Source organism: Pseudophryne corroboree, chromosome 7 (assembly GCF_028390025.1).
Source record: "Pseudophryne corroboree isolate aPseCor3 chromosome 7, aPseCor3.hap2, whole genome shotgun sequence".
In the NCBI taxonomy this organism is placed as follows: Eukaryota; Metazoa; Chordata; class Amphibia; order Anura; family Myobatrachidae; genus Pseudophryne; species Pseudophryne corroboree.
In genome coordinates this window covers 224396547-224409122 of record NC_086450.1, presented here as the reverse complement: position 1 = coordinate 224409122, position 12576 = coordinate 224396547, and the positions used below count along the sequence as shown (strand labels likewise).

The window sequence follows — 12576 nt, the reverse complement described above, 5'->3', positions numbered from 1 at the left end:
TGCTTAGATTTGCGCAGGAAGGGGAAATTTGGCAAAAGATATCTGCTGTGGTATCATATTAATACATCTGGAGGTACTTAGGTTTTCAGAATATTTTCTGCAGAAGTGCTTAAAAAATAATAGGCCCCATATTCCTGGGGGCGCACACCACGCCTTGTACCCATTTAAAATAATGACCTCTCCATCGGTGCCACAGATATCACCAGGAACATGGCATGTGCTATAGAAAAACAAATCAGTGATGGACGAGGGTAATCCAAGCTCCTCAGTCCATAGATAGGAACTTAGCTATGATGCAGCTCTCTTTTGCACAATTCTTCTGCAATTTTACAGGACCCTTCTGTGTCTCTACCCTAACTTGTACCTTCCCCTCTATATGTAGAGCAGTATACCCATAAATGTGTTATTTACTACAGTAGATGGACACATGCAAGAGTCACCAATTCCCCCCCCTGCATTTTGTAAGATTAAATTACCATTAAATGAGGTGGGGGGGGGTAGAAAAATAATAGCTACTGTTTACAAAACAGTGCAAATTAAAACTAAAGTGTTGTCACCATTATACTGATATTGTGAGTTAACAGATTAGTTATTTTGGATAGCTGGAGTTAAACCTACTGTCCTTTAAATATCAGAAATATGCTTAGTTTTTTTATAATGATCCCATGCAGGCCCGCCATCAAGGGGGGGCGGTGGGTACTCCGGGCCCGGACTGAGATGGGGCCCGGGTGCTTGTAGTCATGTTCAGGGACGCAGGTCAGCTGCATGCGCATTGGCAGGCAGCTACGGAGGGAGAGGCAGAGCCACGGCCCTTGGCCATATTCTCAATACAGAGCCGTCCGTGAGCCAATCGGAGCTCACGGACCGGCAGCCAATCAGGAGCTGCCATTAACTCCTGATTGGCTGCCAGTCCGTGAGCTCCGATTGGCTCATGTCCAGCTCTGCATTAAGAATACGGCCGCGGGTTTTTGTATTAGGGTAAGTTATCTTTCTCTCTACAATAGAAGAAATCAGCTTGGCTGTTTAGAAAGCCCCAGTAATATTGATGGTTGCTTTCACATAGAGCCCCTGAAGAGACTCTTGTCACTTTGAAAAAACAAACAAAAAACAGAGTGTATGCCAAGCAGTCACAGTACTGCTTCCTTGGCATGATTAGATGCATGCCCGGGGTTCTATTTGCATATCATATTCAGGGCATGATTTTTTTTATTGTTCGTAATCAGAGCCGAATGTCAAGAAAATAAATGAAGCTGCTAGTTGAAGTGACATTTTTATCACATTGGGGATGTGCTTTTTCTCCCATTTATAACAGCCCATATTGAGAGACAGAATTTTTTGGGAAATGTGGTAATCAATGAAAGAGCTCCATATGGCAGGGATCAAAGGTGTTACATAGTGTGTGGCTCTGCTTTATTGCCAGCCAGTACTGTTAATTGGGGGGCCCACATTGTGAGGGTCAGTCCCAGGCCCAATCATTTTTGATGGCAGCCCTGATCCCATGTTTCGTTTATAAGTGTGGTGTGGTGTGGTCAAGTGATTAAGAGTGCAGTATGGTACATGGAAGAGTTAGCCTGAGAGCATTGCAAATGTTACCCACTATTACAAATGTGTGCTGGACCATTTTTGCTAAAATCACATAATTTGGGCCTTTTCTTGTTCCTAGAGTACTATTAACCTCAATAACATTAATTTCCAGTCATTTCCAGTCAATTTTGACCACTTTACAGCTCACAATATTGTTTTCACCAATATTGGCCAAAGGCTGTAGCGAGCTGGCTAGTAACTAATGCGTCTATTTATTAAGCCTTGGATAGAGATATAGTCGCTGGAGATAAAGTACCAGCCAATCGGCTCCTGTCATTTTTCAAATACAGCATGTGACATGGCAGTTAGGCAGTTAGTACGATTGGCTGGTACTTTATCTCCAGCGACTTTATCTCCATCCAAGGCTTAGTAAATAGACCCCTAAGTGATAGAGCATTGGCACAAACACACAACAGTTTATAGCACACCTATGAAACATTGCCACAACCTGCGTGGATCACAGGGCTTATAGATGCACATGAACAAAATGAACTTGTGTAAAGCCCACCGACCAACCAGTACACTGGGACTAGCACCCGACTCAGTTTTAGGGTGTACTTACAGATAAGCCGCAATGGCCCAAGGCCTCCTACCCAGCTCGCTCAGTGGGAGAGGCTGCAGTGGAGTGCTTCATAAAGCTCTTTTGCACTCCTGCCCTGCCATGCTTTCCCTTCCTCATTGACTGGTGCCATCATCACTGTACTTCCACAGTGCCATAGCTTTGTTGCTCTGCAAGCCAAATTATAACTTCTGCAATGTGATTAGATGGACCTGAAACCTTGGGAATAGAAGCTCATCTGCTGCATCACTGAATGGACGTTCCCCAGCGCCTCTAGGTAGGATGATGGCATTCTCCACATGTACAGCCAGCAGCGATGACAGGTGAGTGACCTTTATCTCTGACCCTGCAGTGGGGCACCCTCCTACAACTGGTGAAGATACTTTTGTTTTTTCTTTTCTTGATATATTTATTATTAGTTTAATAAAAGTTAATTTTTGCAGATTACTTTGAATGCGGAATACCAAATATACAGTGAATCATTTTTCAATCTTTGGTTGTTAGACATTTAGTATTTAACTGACTCACAGAACATGCTGCGACGACAGTAATCTAAGACACACAGAAACACTGTGACTGGTTTTTATGACACCTGAGCAAGTGTTTCTTTACTACCATTAAACTACATGATATGTTTGTTTTCTAAACACTTGTATCAGAGTAGAACTAGGCACCTGTCATTCTCTGCACACATGACTGCTGTGTCAGTGTTGGAAGGCCAGTGCTTGGCTTAGGAAGAGCATCAGTCCAGCACAGCAGATGTTTAATCCGTGCTGAATAACACTTCAAGCAGTCACCAGTGATATTTTGACCCTGGGCACAGAATTTCTGGATGGCTTTTTGCTACCATTATGATGCAGCAAATCTGACTCACTGCTGTGTGTGAAATCTATATCTGATCCTTCATGCAGATAATGCAGAAAACTAACAATACTCTACAAACTGCTCTCAGCTTCCACAACTGCTGCTCCCGTTCATTTTCAAGCTGTTGTATTACTTAGTGGAGCCACCTAAACAACCTAGACATAATCATGTATTACCAGTTTTGTGCCAACAGTCTAACGAGTGGAATATAGTAATTTGCATCATTATAGCATGGAAGAGTTATTACAATGGGGGGTAACTATTTAAAAGTGATCATTATGCTTCCTGGGTTAATATCTCAAGCACAGAAATACCAGCAGTTATGCAAATCAAGCAACAGGAGGTGCTAAGTTTGGTCCTGGATTTTACACTGATTATATGGAAAGCTCAATCTTCACTTCATTCACTAATAATTGCCCTCTGTCTCCCCTTCATGTGGTATTTTCTGTCCATGATGACTGTATTTAGAATGTATAGTGGTTGAATTAAGTAGAAACTACAAGTAACAAGAAAGAGGTTCTGTAAATAGTTGTTGATGGTGTAAGAAGTAGAGATGTGTGATGACCCCTATGTTTTGATTTTGCAAATCCACACTCAAGTGTTTTGGTTCAGATGTGGATTTCAGTTCAGTTTAAAATCGATAAAAAATTGATAATCACTGATAAAAAGTCAATAAAACTCGTTCAAAACATCTAAAATAGTAATTTTTGTAATTCAAAACCTTAAATTTGGATTTAAAATCCATACTCCAAACCGTGGGAAGAGCCAAACCAAGACTCAGTTTGCATAACCATAGGAGATCTGGTCCTGGCTTCGGCTTGGTTCAGATCCACAAAATGTGGGTTGATTAAGATTTCTGGAGAACCCAAAGTACATATCTATAGTAAGAGATATGCATTGACCCCAGTGTTTTGGTTTAAATTGGTATTCATTTTGTGTTTTAGTTCTAATTTGCCAAAACCACCCTCTTGTGTTTTGGTTTTTGATCTGTGTTTGTTTCAAACAATGCTGAATTCATGTAATTTTGGCCTGTTTTTGTTCCTACAGTATCATTAACCTCAATAACATTAATTTCCAGTCTTTTTTGATTACCTCACATTTCATAAAATTGTTTTCACCAATATTGGCCAAAGCTGCAGCGAGCTGGCTGGTTACTAAGTGACAGAGCAGCAGCCCAAACACACTGCAGTTTATATATCATATATGAAACATTGCACCACAGCAGTGGCAGAAATGAAAAGTGGAGCAAGATGGAATTGTCTTTGGGCTGTCCCACCCACCCTTATGTTGGACATTAAAAAGGACACAGTTTAGCAAACCAACCACTTCAGCAATAGGGACTGCCAATAGGGACTGAAGTGGTTGGTTTGTACAGGCCCCAACAAAACAAACCCACCAGTGGGCTTAAGGCAGCTAAGCTAACAGTACTGTCAATGATCTCATTATCATCATCCTCACCATCATCAGTGTTTACATAATTTTTACACAATATTTATCCCTGCTGGAATGCACCATTAGAGAATTCTCTGTACTTTGACGTAATTGCCAGTAAAGGTCTTCCTCATAGAATTTGTAATTCATTGTAATGAACATCATCTTTTCACATTTTGAAGTAGTAGCCTCTTACACCAATCGCTGATAAGGTTCCCAGCTGTGCTGAAAACTCTTTCTGAGTATACACTGGATGGTAGACAGTTTAAGTAATGCAAAGCAAATTTGTAACAGGTCCTCCAAATTTCCTGTTTTTTCTTCCAGTAGTCAAAGGGACTGCCTGACATGCCTATTTATACATTGTCATATAAATAAACCTCCACCATCCTTTGGATGGTGACCATATCAGTTGGAGTTACAGTAGAGGTGTCTTTAATTTTGAGCAATTCTTATAGATCCAACCAGATGTCAAAATGTTGTGTTGACACATTTGCATCACCAGTGGGTCTCTTGGGAAAGCTCAGTATTTTCCAGGCAGCAGCAGTTGCCAGAGAAATTGAAGGAGACATTGTTGTGTCATGTACCACTTGAGCTGACAACTTGTTTGCCATGAGCTCTTTGAATCTCTTAAGATCTGGGTTAGTTAGAAAGAAAACATGATAAAAGACTTAAACCTAGGATCAAGCACAGTTGTCAAAATGTAGTGATCCAATTTCAAGCTATTGACAACTCTTGGATCCTGGTGAAGTGAATAAAGCACTTGCTCTTCAAGTTCTACATACTAAGTGGAATCATTGCTTCATATTCCCCTTCAGTTTCTCAAGCTGCTTTTCCAAAACTCAAATTAGGGGAATTTCTTGACCTAAGCTGGCAGTGTCTGAACTCACATCACTGGTGACTATTTTGAATGGTTTCAGTACCTTGCACAACAAATAAATAATTCTCCACTGCTCTGGATTAAGGTATATTCCTGCTACTCTGCCAATGTCATAGCTTTTTGTGTCGGTTTGGATGGCTTTTTGCTGTTCCTCCATCCTCTGAAGCATTTGAAGGGTTGAATTCTACCTCTTTACTACCTTTTGCTTCAGTTGATGGCAGAGCAAATTGAACTGTTCTTACAGCCACTGCAATATCCGTTATGCTGTTGCTGAATGCTGAAAATGTCCCAACTTTTTTTGGCCTATAGACAACATTTTCTACACACCCCTTTCATTTAAAATAAAAACCTCTGTAGCACCAAGTTAATTGTGTTAGCAAAATGTAGAACATGTTTAAATTCTTTCAGCTGTGATGTTCTCATAATATTTGTCACATTATCAGAAATTACAAATCCTGAGGAGAGTTTAAGTGGGGTAATCCATTTTGCTATGACATCCCTTAATTTTTCTAAGAGGTTGTCAGTGGTATACCTCTTAGTGAAGCCAGTGATGCAGAAAGTAGACTGCCTCTGAATGAGCAGTCATTGTTTGTATGATACTTTTGTTGTTCCTGCAAAAGGTGATTCACCTACCCAGTGGTTTATCACATGTAATCTTTAGTTTGCCCAGTTCCACTTGTACCCATATCTGTGGTTGGGTGGACAGTGGGTACTGACATTTAGGATGCCAATAGATAGAGTAGAGTGAAACTGAGATGGAATTTTGTAGTAGGGACACAGGACCTCAGATGTCTAAAACCTGTTGCATCAATGGCAGATATTGGACACAGATCCAATAATAGCATAGCTGTCATTCATCTTGCAAAGGATTGTTTTACAGTCAATTATTTTTTAAAATGCTACTAGTAGTTTGTTTGGTCCTCTTCTGAGATGAAGATCCAGCTTCAGTCCTAGCACTCAAATATTCCTCTGAGAAATCCTGGATAGGAAAGGAGTCAGTTAGCCTTAACAAACTGGATGCAGGACTACCTTCGATCATTAGTGAGGTGGTGGAGATTCTAGATGGTGGGATCTAGCTGAGAGAAGGGAGCTAGCTAAGAGAAGGGAGCTAGCTGAGGCTGGACTGCTTGTTATTTTTTTAGCATAAGTTTCTCAAATTCCCCCAAACTTTCCATGAATTGCTTCAAATGACGTAACAGGGTGGAAGGTTCCTAGATGGTCAAGGTCCCTACCTCTTCTTACTGTGGATTTTAAAATGCTACAGATGGCTTCAGAATTGTTGTCTGGATTTGGGTAAAAACAATTCTACACATACAGTAAGAGGTGTATTTTTGGTCTTATGCCCAGGCATGGCAAAGTCATTCTTCTTATCACATGCAAGAACTGCTTCCATTAGTGCCTAACTTTCACAAACAATATCCTCATCATCACCCTCATTAGCGCTGGTGTCAGCTACACAAATATCCTCCTCATCCTGTTGCTCTTCCACAATAACATTCTCAATTTCTATGTCAACATTTTGACTTATACTGCTGATCCTAACATTTGCAGAGGATGTAGTAATGGCAGAATAAGGCTTCTCTACAAGTACAGTATCAGAAGATCAGAGTCACACTCATGGACACACTTAGACTCTACTCAGGGATTTGTGATGTTTCTGAACACACAGTTTGTTTTACTGCCTTAGTGGGGGGGGGGTTTTAGCACTGATTTTCCGGTATACATTTTTTTGACATGTTTTCTAGACTCTGAATGAGAAGGCCTTGCATCATCAGGAGAGGCAGAAAAAAATGCCTCACTGACAGTTGTAGAACCACCAATCATAAATAAATGTAATGCTCTGAGCCTCTCTTAGTAGCAATTTTATGTTTTTCAGCTGTGTCCCTTTTTTTAGAGGTGATGTTTTTTTCTTTAACAGTTGAAACTATTATTTTGGTATCAGATGCCCTTTCTTAAACCCTCTATGCCCTTGAGCACCAGTTTTAGTAGAAGTTGAAGTAAAAATATTATGATCTTCACGACTATCAGCTGACATAGCACTAGTACTTGGTTGCCGCTCCTGCACTTCCTTTGACTGACGTGATCCATATCGACTCACAGTGCTGTTATTATTGACACAGTGGTATGGCTTGGCCCTGAACACACATGTTTTATGAAAAAAAGAAAACACTTTTTTCTGTATTTTAACAAATGTCAAAAACTTCACACTGTGACTTACAATGCTTATATTATTAACACAGCGGTACGGTATAGCCCTGAAGGGGATGTGTTTAATTCACTGGCTATCGGGATCCCAGCAGTCAGGATACCAATTCCAGAATCCCGACAGCCGACCATGCCGCAGGCCGAAATCCTGGTGCACCATGGCTATTCCCAACCGAGGGTGTCCATGACACCCATAGAGTGGGAATAGATTCTGTGGCTTGTCCCGCAAGGGGGCTCGTCCCGCTGCCGGCATTCTGGCGGGTGGGATGCCGCTGTCGGGATATTACTTATCCACCAGTAAACTATACTGAATCCCCCTGAAGACATACAAGTTTAAAAAAAAAAAAACACTTTTTCTGTTTTTTAACAAATAGCAACTTTACACTACAAGTTGCAGCTCTTATATTATTAACATGGTGGCATGGCCTGGCTTTGAACACACACACACAAGATTTTAAGGTATTTAAAAGAAAAATGTTTGTTTTATATGTATATTTTTTTTATTACACACTGCTGCGAATCACTGCACTTTTATTATTAAAACTGTGGCAAAGCCTAAGACACAAGTTTTAGAAAAAAAAACTTTTTTCTGTTTTTTAACAATTGACAACAACTTCATAGTGCTACACACTGTGCTTTAATTATTAACATGGTGGCACAGCCTGGCTCTGAACACACACATGTTTTTATATTTTTTTTATATATTTTTTTTTACACACTGTTGCAAATCACTGCACTTTTAATAATGGTGGCATGCACCAATGTGCACCAATAAAGGGTTAATGCTGCACTGTGTGCAGCAACACATAAAACAACAGTATTCACCAAGGGTAATATATAATAGGAGCTCTGGGCTGCACTGACAAAAATACAAAACAAAACAAAACAGCAACACCAGTGTGCAGTTGCGCCAAGGGTTAATGCTCATTTATGTATTCCATTATTCCATTTGTTTGTTTGTTTGTTTGTTTGTTCTTCACAGGCTCCTACATGGCTTGATGGATCTGAACCAAACTTGGTACACATAACCTTTATCCAACTTAAAATACTGGCAAGGTTTCAACTAAAAAAATCAACCCCTTTCGGGGACAGGGCCATATGTCTTATATCTAAAATCAATTGGTCTGTTTCTTTGGATGTCTGCCTGGTTATGCATTCAGAAACCCATGCATCAATTGAAATGAAAGCAATGCAAGGTGGTCCAGTTGGATCCTGGCTAGGATTTTTTTTTTAGGGGTGGGGGGTAGGGTTTCAGGCGGATGGATGGATTTGGAAGAAAACTTCACAGAGTGGGAACATTGTTTCCCAGATGACATACTAGAGGGTTGGGGTTGGTCGGACCTCATGGCGAAATGCGCCAAGAAGAACATTGACCCAGTGAGCCTGTTCCAGGCCTGTCACTAGATAGATTTGGAAGAAAACTTCACAGAGTGGAATCATTGCATCAGAGAAGACATACTAGGGGGTTGGGATCCCATTTGGACCTCCCACTGGTGAACGCTGGGAAGAACTTTGATCTGGGGAGCCTGTTCTGGGCCTTCCACTGTATGGATTTTGAAGAAGACATACTAGGGGGTTGGGTTCCTGGTCAGTCCTCCCTTTGGTGTACATCTCTAGTAAAGAGGTGATTATAAAGTGTTGAATATACAAACTTTTTTGCAAAATATCAGTATGAATAATAATAATAATAATAATAATAATTTTATTTATATAGCGCTCTTTCTCCAATAGGACTCAAGGCGCTTAACAGATACATAGCATAATATAGTACAGAAAATAATGAAGTACATTTTCATAAAATACAGAAGCATGAAGATACTAAAAGGGACACTATGGAAATGCTTTAGTAAACAGAAAAGTCTTGAGTCTACTTTTGAAGGATTCTACAGTTGGGGCCTCTCGCACTGTGCGGGGAAGTGAGTTCCATAGAGTCGGAGCCGCATGACTAAAAGCTCGACCCCCAGATGAATTACGGTAGATTCTAGGTACTGCTAAAAGTCCTTCATCTACAGATCGCAGTAATCGAGTGGGGCAGTATGGGGTCAGAAGCTGTTTCAGGTACCTTGGGCCTTGGTCATGTAATGCTTTGAAACTCAGTAAGCCAATCTTGAAGATGATTCGCCATCGTACAGGCAGCCAGTGAAGGGAGTAGAGGGTGGGTGTTATGTGGCTAGAACGGGGCTGGTTGGTTAATAGCCTGGCAGCTGTGTTTTGCACCAGCTGTAAGCGCTGCAATTCTTTTGCTGGTAGACCAAGGTAGAGGGCATTACAGTAGTCTAAACGAGATGATACAAATGCATGTATGACTTTTGGCATGTCATCTGAGGGAATTAAGTGCTTGATTCTGGCTATGTTCCTCAGGTGAAAGAATGAGGATTTGATTGTGGCTGATATCTGATGTTTAAGTGTCAAGCCACCATCCAGGACAACGCCAAGATTCCGCACATGATCACTGGTCTGTAATTCTGAATCTCCCAGTGTAAATCCAGTTGGTTGGCTATGCACTGGTGGTGATGAGTATAATCCAGATGATACTCTCTGTGACCTGCCTGTGAGAAATGATTTGAACCAGCTTAGGACTGTGCCATCCAGACCACAGAAATGTATCAGTCGCTCAATCAGAAGCCCATGGTCCACGGTATCAAATGCTTCCGAGAGATCCAGAAGGATTAATATTGAACAGTCACCTCTGTCTTTTGCCATCAGAAGATCATTTAACACACACACCAGGGCTGTTTCAGTGCTATGTCTTCTCCTGAATCCTGATTGAAATGGATCATAAATTAGTGATGAGCGGGTTCGGTTCCTCGGAATCCGAACCCGCCCGAACTTCAGGTTTTTTTACACGGAGCCGAGCGACTCGGATCTTCCCGCCTTGCTCGGTTAACCCGAGCGCGCCCGAACGTCATCATCCCGCTGTCGGATTCTCGCGAGGCTCGGATTCTATCGCGAGACTCGGATTCTATATAAGGAGCCGCGCGTCGCCGCCATTTTCACACGTGCATTGAGATTGATAGGGAGAGGACGTGGCTGGCGTCCTCTCCATTTAGACTAGAGTACTAGAGAGAGACACAAATTTTGGGGAGCATATTATTAGGAGGAGTACTACTTGCTGCTGATAGTGTGACCAGTGACCACCAGTTTAATTAATCCGTTCTCTGCCTGAAAAAAAACGATACACAGTGTGACACAGTCACATACCATATCTGTGCTCAGCCCAGTGTGCTGCATCATATGTAATACTGTATATCATTATCTGACTGTGCTGAGTGCTCACTGCTCACACAGCTTAATTGTGGGGGAGACTGGGGAGCAGTTATAGCAGGAGTACATATTTTAAGTACAGTGCACACTTTTGCTGCCAGAGTGCCACTGCCAGTGTGACTGACCAGTGACCACTGACCACCAGTATTGTGATTGTCTGCTGACCACCAGTATATTGTGATTGTCTGCCTGAAAAAGTTAAACACTCGTCGTGTGGTGTTTTTATAAACGCATTCTGCAGACAGTGTCCAGCAGGTCCGTCATTACATAATATATACCTGTCCGGCTGCAGTACTAGTGTGATATATATATATATTTTAATTTTATCTCATTATCATCCAGTCTATATTAGCAGCAGACACAGTACGGTAGTCCACGGCTGTAGCTACCTCTGTGTCGGCAGTCGCTCGTCCATCCATAATTGTATACCACCTACCCGTGGTTTTTTTTTTTTCTATCTTCTTGATACTAGTAGCTTACTTTAGGAGTCTGCAGTGCTGAGTCTGACAGACAGTGTCCAGCAGGTCCATCATTACATAATATATACCTGTCCGGCTGCAGTACTAGTGTGATATATATATATATATTTTAATTTTATCTCATTATCATCCAGTCTATATTAGCAGCAGACACAGTACGGTAGTCCACGGCTGTAGCTACCTCTGTGTCGGCAGTCGCTCGTCATCCATAAGTATACTAGTATCCATCCATCTCCATTGTTTACCTGAGGTGCCTTTTAGTTGTGCCTATTAAAATATGGAGAACAAAAATGTTGAGGTTCCAAAAATAGGGAAAGATCAAGATCGACTTCCACCTCGTGCTGAAGCTGCTGCCACTAGTCATGGCCGAGACGATGAAATGCCAGCAACGTCGTCTGCCAAGGCCGATGCCCAATGTCATAGTACAGAGCATGTAAAATCCAAAACACCAAATATCAGTAAAAAAAGGACTCAAAAATCTAAAATAAAATTGTCGGAGGAGAAGCGTAAACTTGCCAATATGCCATTTACCACACGGAGTGGCAAGGAACGGCTGAGGCCCTGGCCTATGTTCATGGCTAGTGGTTCAGCTTCACATGAGGATGGAAGCACTCAGCCTCTCGCTAGAAAAATGAAAAGACTCAAGCTGGCAAAAGCACAGCAAAGAACTGTGCGTTCTTCGAAATCCCAAATCCACAAGGAGAGTCCAATTGTGTTGGTTGCGATGCCTGACCTTCCCAACACTGGACGTGAAGAGCATGCGCCTTCCACCATTTGCACGCCCCCTGCAAGTGCTGGAAGGAGCACCCGCAGTCCAGTTCCTGGTAGTCAGATTGAAGATGTCAGTGTTGAAGTACACCAGGATGAGGAGGATATGGGTGTTGCTGGCGCTGGGGAGGAAATTGACAAGGAGGATTCTGATGGTGAGGTGGTTTGTTTAAGTCAGGCACCCGGGGAGACACCTGTTGTCCGTGGGAGGAATATGGCCATTGACATGCCTGGTGAAAATACCAAAAAAATCAGCTCTTCGGTGTGGAAGTATTTCAACAGAAATGCGGACAACATTTGTCAAGCCGTGTGTTGCCTTTGTCAAGCTGCAATAAGTAGGGGTAAGGATGTTAACCACCTCGGAACATCCTCCCTTATACGTCACCTGCAGCGCATTCATAATAAGTCAGTGACAAGTTCAAAAACTTTGGGCGACAGCGGAAGCAGTCCACTGACCAGTAAATCTCTTCCCCTTACTCACACAGCTACCTCATTGCGCCTCTTTTTTTCTTTGCGTCATGTGCTGTTTGGGGAGTGTTTTTTGG

General features: G+C 41.9%; 1 long non-coding RNA gene across 1 annotated transcript in view; it reads left to right on the top strand.

Moving 5' to 3' along the window:
* The window catches only part of LOC134943545 (uncharacterized), a 112225-nt gene that overhangs the window by 40107 nt on the left and 59542 nt on the right, over positions 1 to 12576 (top strand). The window contains exon 2 of the long non-coding RNA XR_010181601.1: positions 2350 to 2466. This is a non-coding gene — a long non-coding RNA (uncharacterized LOC134943545). The remainder of the gene's footprint in view (positions 1 to 2349; positions 2467 to 12576) is intronic.